The 7,539-nt window shown below is 48.2% G+C and overlaps 1 long non-coding RNA gene across 2 annotated transcripts; it reads right to left on the bottom strand.

The window, feature by feature from the left end:
- Positions 1 to 442: 442 nt before the first annotated feature.
- On the bottom strand, positions 443 to 7,295 carry LOC139273281 (uncharacterized). Of its 2 annotated transcripts, XR_011595056.1 has the most exons (3): positions 6,886 to 7,295; positions 3,256 to 3,415; positions 443 to 3,157 (listed from the first exon to the last, which is right to left on the bottom strand). It is a non-coding gene; the product is annotated as an uncharacterized lncRNA (long non-coding RNA). The 2 variants fall into 2 exon arrangements; XR_011595055.1 differs by having other exon boundaries at positions 443 to 3,415.
- Between the last annotated feature and the right edge of the window lie 244 nt (positions 7,296 to 7,539).

Here is a 7,539-nt window from a genome sequence, read left to right as displayed (position 1 = left end):
AACCCCTGAACTCTCTGTGAATTTATATATTTTGTAGAACAAGAAAAGGTCTAACTCCTTAAATTGCAAGTTAAACTCCATAATTCTATATATTTTTTAGTTGCATAGTCTGCTGTTATGGGAGAGGAATCTTAAGTTGAGTATGAAAAATGCAGTTCAGAATCTGACAAACATCTACCATTGAATTGCACCTTGTCGAACTGTGCACACTCAAACTTCATGTCGGGCATGTGTTAGTTTCAGGCTAGTCTGGGCTACAAACTCTTTCAAAACAGAGCCGTACATTTCAATTGGGTGTGTACTTACATCTCTGTATTTTCCTCTTGCACCCACTGTTATTGGTTTTGGTAGATATCACTGTGCACATAGGCAAAAGAGCGTGGCTTCTGCCTGCACTAGAATTATTGTGTTCCTAACACAGATGAGACTGCACACAGGGAGGTTAAAGTAACAGTGACCTCAGTCTTTATTGAGACACACCAGAGTGAGGAACAGGCCTTAGGGGCCGGCTTATACACAGTGTTCCCAAGGGATGCTGGGATCCCTTGGGACTTCAGGAGATGAGCTCCCTGGTGGCGGAACATGGGAGTGCATGCTTTACAGATACACAACATCACTCACATCACTCCCCCCCAAAATCAAACTGAAAACTATTTACAAGGTGAGACGGTCGGGAGCCTTTCTTTCCCTGGTGGACCGCCTCGGTACAAATGTCTGTTCTGGTGTGTTGGCTGTGCCCTCGCTGGGCTGGCGTGTTGTTAGCCCTGCAAGGCTGCTGGGTGAGCCTGGTCTTGCTGGGCTGTTGAGCTTGATGGGTTCGATTTCCTGGTCTGGGGTGGTGTCGTTGATCTTTTGGGTATGTGTTGTGGGCTCAAAAAAGGTGGTGTCTGCTGTGGGTTGTTCAGGGCAGTCTGTGAACCGCAGCCTCGTTTGGTCCAGGTGCTTTCTGCAAATTTGTCCATTGTCAAGTTTGACTACAAACACCCTACTCCCTTCTTTAGCTATCACCGTGCCCGCGATCCACTTGGGACCATTTCCATAGTTTAGCACATACACGGGGTCATTCAGATCAATTTCCCGTGACACAGTGGCGCGACCATCGTTTACATTTTGTTGCTGCTGCCTGCTCTTTACCTGATCATGCAGGTTGGGGTGAACCAGCGAGAGTCTGGTTTTAAGTGCCCTTTTCATTAGCTCAGCCAGGGGCACCCCTGTGCGGTAGCTGAGCAGTACTCGGGACAGGCGGGTTTGGAGTGAGCCTTCTGTGACTCGTTTAAGGCTCTGTTTGATTGTTTGTACTGCCCGCTCTGCCTGCCCATTGGAGTCTGGTTTAAATGGGGCCGAGGTGACATGTTTGATCCCATTGCGGGTCATGAATTCTTTAAATTCGGCACTGGTGAAACATGGCCCGTTGTCACTGATCAGTATGTCAGGCAGGCTGTGGGTGGCAAACATGGCCCTCAGGCTTTCAATGGTGACGGTGGTGGTGCTTCCCGACATTATTTCACATTCAATCCATTTTGAAAAAGCATCCACCACCACCAGGAACATTTTACCGGGAAACGGGCCCGCATAGTCGACATGGATCCTCGACCATGGTCTGGAGGGCCAGGACCACAAACTTAGTAGTGCCTCTCTGGGTGCGTTGCTCTACTGAGCACACACGCGGTATTGCGGTACACAGGACTCTAAGTCAGAGTCGATACCGGCCACCACACGTGGGATCTGGTTATCGCTTTCATCATTACTGTACCCGGGTGTGTGCTGTGGAGATCCGAGATGAACGTCTCCCTGCACTTTTTGGGCAGTACTAGTGGTTAACCCACAACAGGCAGTCTGCCTGAATGGACTGCTCGTCCTTTCGCCGCTGGAACCTCTTGATTAGCTTTTGCATTTCAACGGGGATGCTGGCCCAGCTCCCATGCAGTACACAGTTTTTTACTAGGGACTGTAGAGGATCTTGGCTGGTCCAAGTCCTAATCTGATGGGCCGTGACAGGTGATTTATCATTTTCAAACACTTCCATGACCATCAACAAGTCTGCGGGCTGCGCCACCATCAACAAGTTTGCAGGCTGTGCCATTTCCACCCCCATGGTGGGCAATGGTAGCCGACTGAGAGCATCCGCACAGTTCTCGGTGCCTGGCCTGTGGCGGACGGTATAGTTATATGCTAATAGCGTGAGTGCCCACCTTTGTATGCAGGCTGAGGCATTAGTATTTATCCCCTTGTTTTCAGCGAACAGGGATATGAGGGGCTTGTGATCGGTTTCCAGCTCAAATTTGAGGCCAAACAGGTACTGATGCATTTTCTTTACCCCGAACACACATGCTAATGCCTCTTTCTCAATCATGCTGTAGGCCCTCTCGGCCTTAGACAAGCTCCTGGAGGCATAGGCGACAGGTTGCAACTTCCCCGCAATGTTAGCTTGTTGTAATACACACCCGACTCCGTACAATGACGCATCACATGCTAGCACAAGTCTTTTTCATGGGTTATACAATACAGACAGCTTGTTGGAGCATAAAATGTTTCTGGCTTTCTGAAAAGCAATTACTTGGTTTTTTTCCCCATACCCAGTTCTCACCTTTACGCAATAACACATGTAGGGGCTCTAAGAGGGTGCTTAACCCCGGTAGGAAGTTACCAAAATAGTTGAGGAGTCCCAGGAATGACTGCAGCTCAGTGACGTTCTGTGGCCTGGGTGCATTTCTGATAGCCTCTGTCTTGGCATCTGTGGGCCGAATGCCGTCCGCCGCAATCTTTCTCCCCAAAAACTCCACTTCTGTTGCCATGAAGACGCATTTCGACCTCTTCAGCCGCAGCCCTACGCGATCCAGTTGCTGGAAGACCTCCTCCAGGTTTTGTCAGTGTCCCGAGCCATGACCAATATGTCGCCCTGAAAAACTACCATGTGTGGTACCGACTTGAGTGGGCTCTCCATGTTTCTCTGGAAGATCGCTGCAGCCGACCGAATTCCAAACGGGCATCTGTTGTAGATCAACAGTCACTTGTGCATGTTGATGCAGGTGAGGCCCTTCGAAGATCCCTCCAGCTCCTGCGTCATGTAGACCAAAGTCAGGTTGAGCTTGGTGAACGTCTTTCCTACTGCCGGCGTCACAAATAGGTCGTCTGCCTTAGGTAGTGGGTATTGGTCCTGTAGCGAGAAACGATTAATAGTTACTTAATAATCGCCGCAAATCCTGACCGTGCCATCACTTTTCAGTACTGGGACAATCGGGCTGGCCCACTCACTGAATTCTGCTGGGGAGATGATGCCCTCGCGTTGAGCCTGTCCAGCTCGATTTCCACTCTCTCCCTCATCATTGAGGTACCGCTCGCGCCTTGTGGTGAATGGGTCGTGCCTCTGGGACCAAGTGGATCCGCACCTTCGCCCCGGAAAAGTTTCCAATGCCTGGCTCAAAAAGGAAAGGTAATTTGTTAAGAACCTGGGTACATGAGGCCTCATCGACATGTGATAGTGCTCAGATGTCATCCCAGTTCCAGCGGATTTTGCCCAGCCAGCTCCTTCCAAGCAGTGTGGGGCCATCGCCCGGGACAATCCAGAGTGGCAGTTTGTGCACCGTGCCCTCATAGGTGACTTTGACCATGGCGCTGCCCAGGACAGTGATGAGCTCTTTGGTGTACATTCTCAGTTTCATGTGGATGGGGCTCAGGGCTGGTCTGAGTGCCTTGTTGCACCACTGCCTCTCACACATCTTTTTACTCATGATGGATTGGCTTGCACCAGTGTCCAGTTCCATGGCTACGGGTAAGCCATTCAATTTTACATTTAGCATTATAGGTGGACATTTTGTCGAAAATGTGTGCACCCCATGTACTTCAGCATCTGCCTCCTCTCTGAGGCTCGAAATTGCTTTGATCCATCATGGACCGATCTTCCTCTGCCATGTGGTGGTTAGCAGGTTTTGCAAAGCTTACAAGGAAGTTGCAACCTGTCGCCTATGCCTCCAGGAGCTTGTCTAAGGCCGAGAGGGGCTACAGCATGATTGAGAAAGAGGCATTAACATGTGTGTTCGGGGTAAAGAAAATGCATCAGTACCTGTTTGGCCTCAAATTTGCAGAGCTTGCAGCTTCCCTAGCTTGCCGCCATTCAGATATTATTCTGCCTTCGTGTTTTTGGAAAAGGGGAGGTGCAACGATACCTGGGTGTCATGGTACATCGGTCATTGAAAGTTGACATGCAGGTACAGTAGGCGGTGAAGAAGGCAAATGGCATGTTGGCCTTCATAGCTAGGGGATTTGAGTATAGGAACAGGGAGGTCTTATTGCAGTTGAGGCCTCACCTGGAATATTGTGTTCAGTTTTGGTCTCCTATTCTGAGGAAGGACGTTCTTGCTGTTGAGGGAGTGCAGCGAAGGTTCACCAGACTGATTCCCGGGATGGCAGGACTGACATATGAGGAGAGACTGGATCGACTGGGCCTGTATTCACTGGAGTTTAGAAGGATGAGAGGGGATCCCATAGAAACATATAAAATTCTGACGGGACTGAACATGTTAGATGCAGGAAGAATGTTCCCAATGTTGGGGAAGTCCAGAACCAGGGGACACAGTCTAAGGATGAGGGGTAAGCCATTTAGGACCGAGATGAGGAGAAACTTCTTCACTCAGAGAGTTGTTAACCTGTGGAATTCTCTACCGCAGAGAGTTGTTGATGCCAGTTCGTTGGATGTATTCAAAAGGGAGTTAGACATGGCCCTTATGGCTAAAGGGATCGAGGGGTATGGAGAGAAAGCAGAAAAGGGGTACTGAGGTGAATGATCAGCCATGATCTTATTGAATGGTGGTGCAGGTCGAAGGGCTGAATGGCCTACTCCTGCACCTATTTTCTATGTTTCTATGTTTCTCTCATGCCTAATCGTGGTTCTCCCTTACTGTCTGCCCAACGGATTGCCCCTTCTCGAGGTTGTATTAGCAGATTCAATTCCCTCAATAGATCTATTCCTAAAATTGTGCCTTCTGAGTTGGGGCATACCCAGAAACTTACTGGTATTAATCGCCCCATTATTTCCGCTAGTTGGGGTTCACTTAATTTTGTAGTCATGGTGCCCCCTCCCACTCTGCTTATTCTAATCTGTTTGTTTGTGGTCGGGCGGTATAGGTTGATTATCGAGACCGAGGCCCCTGTATCAATGAACATTTGGTACCGCCGACCCTCTAAAAGTCCTGTTAGATACATCCGCGGGTCCTCGGTACCAGCCCTGAGGGTCGAGGCCCCTGCCCTGTTTACCTCCCTGACTGTCGTTCTGCTGCCGTGGGGCTATTCCCTCCTGTCCCCCTCCTTTTCCATAGCATTGCGCTTTCGTGTATCCCTTCTTCCCGCAATTGTTACATGTTACTTCCCCTTTTGTCGTCTTATTCCTAGCCCCCTCTCTTTATCGGGGCAATTGCGTATTTGGTGGTTGTCGGAACCACACCCATAGCATGGCCAGCCCTTTCCTTCTCCTGTTTTTTGGGTCCCGACTGCGGCTACTATAGCTTCCAGGGCCGCTGCCTTCACCTTCCCCTTAGTCTCCGGTCCCGGAGCCACCGCCGGTCTATTTCACATGTCCAGGCTAATATTTCTCCGTCATTAGTTCCTACAGGGAGTCCAAGGTCCAGCACACTCTGATGCTGGAAGTTTAGCCCTTCTTTAAGCGTTTTTCGAAAGACCTCATCATCTCTCCCGGGCCATGCTAGAGCCGAATATTCCTCATAAGCTTTAAATTTTCGTTCTGCATAATCTTTCACTAACTCATCCTTGCCCTGGATTACCCCCATAATGCTTCCCCAGTTGCTACGTCCTTGTCCCAAGGCAGCTTTTACTGCTGTACAGAAGTTCTGGATCCTCACATTGCGTGGCGCCGCCCCAATGCCCCATGTTTCACTCTGAATATCGGGGTTCATACTTTCCCACTTATTCGGCGGGCACTTAGCCTTCACTAATGCATGCACATCTTCCTCATGCATTTGGTGGAGCCCAATCATTCCCATTAGTTTAGTCCAGAACTCGGGTTTGCCATGCGACGGTTTTAGCATGGGCAAATCTGCCAGTATCATCTGTTTTTCGCTGGGAGTGAAAGGCTTGTGAACCTCTGTCTCTTTTGTCTTTTCTGCAGCCTGGTCCGTGGCAGGAATTTTAGTCCTACGGACAATGATCGGGGGAGTCTCATCAATTCTTTAGTTTCCTCGGGTCCTAATCCTAACCCTGTTAGTGGGGGATACAAATTTGGGCCAAATTCCTCTGTCCATTCTCTTTTGTCATCTATATCTATTTTTATACTTACATTCTCCTGCCTTTCGTCACTTCTCTGTCCGTCTCACCTTCGGGTATCTTTCTATTCGTCTGTACGGCTGCTAAAATGATCTTTCTCCTGTCCTCGCTTACCTTAGTGAGCTGGCTAACTTTATCTTCCAGCTCCTTGCATTTTCCCCGACATTTTACCAAATCCTCTGCCTGTTGCTTAACGTGGCTCTGTTCCTCTCTACACCTGTCCTTCCACTTCTTCTTTTCTTCTTGCAGTTATGAAATCTCTATACACACTACAACTGCCTCCCTCCCTTTGTTTCCCTTTCTTTGTAATCACCAGTTGAGTTTCCAGGGTATCTTTTTTCCTTCATCATATCCTGCCTTAACCCTTTTCCTCTCAACCTTTTCAAATTTATCTCTCAGGAGCTCTTCTGGTAGTTTATACCTCACCCCTCCAAGGACCTTGGCAGTTTTCTTTGCCATTTCTTATACCGGGGCTTTTTCCCAGTTCCCGTTTTTCCGCCTTTACTTATGCGGAGCTTTTTTTCTGGCTGGATAGCTAGTCCACCTTCACCGGGGATTCCCCGATATCTCGTATAAGTACTTATTCTCCCGACACATGTATTTACTTACAGTGTCCTGACGCGTCCCTCAACCGGATTTACCGGCTGCACGGACTCCGCTTCAGATTCGTTGGATCTCTGGCCGGGCCTCTTGAGAGGAGAATTTCTTAAGGTAATTCTCTACTCACTTGGTTTTGGGTTGGTTCTACTTTTGAGTTGAATTTGCCCGTCCAGCAGATCCTGCCGACTACGCCATGATGTTAGGGTTAACTTCAAACCACCACTCGGAGTCCATTAGCCTTAAAGTAAATGCAGTTTTTATTAATCAATAGATACAAGCCAGCAGGGGAGCTATTCCGTAAGGAATGCTCAAAGAAGTAGCCGGAGGCATCTTCCTTTATACAATTTCAGATTAAGTCATTGCGTAATTACGCAAGTTACAATTAATACATGATGATAGATTAATACATTGGTACAGCGCTTCTTCCAGTCTGGTTTCCATATGACTTAAATGGTAATTATGGATACATGCCTTATGATTCATTCTATTCTACCCTTATCTTGTTATTCAATTCAATGTCTATGTTATCTCTCTGTGTACTTTGCCTCCCAAGACCTTGATCTGTGAACTAGAACATTTGCTTCTCTGTGAAATATTTCCCACAGTCTGTGGGTTCCATTTTAAAATCTGTTAGTTTCATTTCAAAATGGCACAATTAATAAT

The sequence above is a fragment of the Pristiophorus japonicus genome, chromosome 9 (genome assembly GCF_044704955.1).
Source record: "Pristiophorus japonicus isolate sPriJap1 chromosome 9, sPriJap1.hap1, whole genome shotgun sequence".
NCBI lineage: Eukaryota > Metazoa > Chordata > Chondrichthyes > Pristiophoridae > Pristiophorus > Pristiophorus japonicus.
Note: the sequence above shows the minus strand (reverse complement) of the source record. Positions and strands in the feature narration are given on the sequence as shown.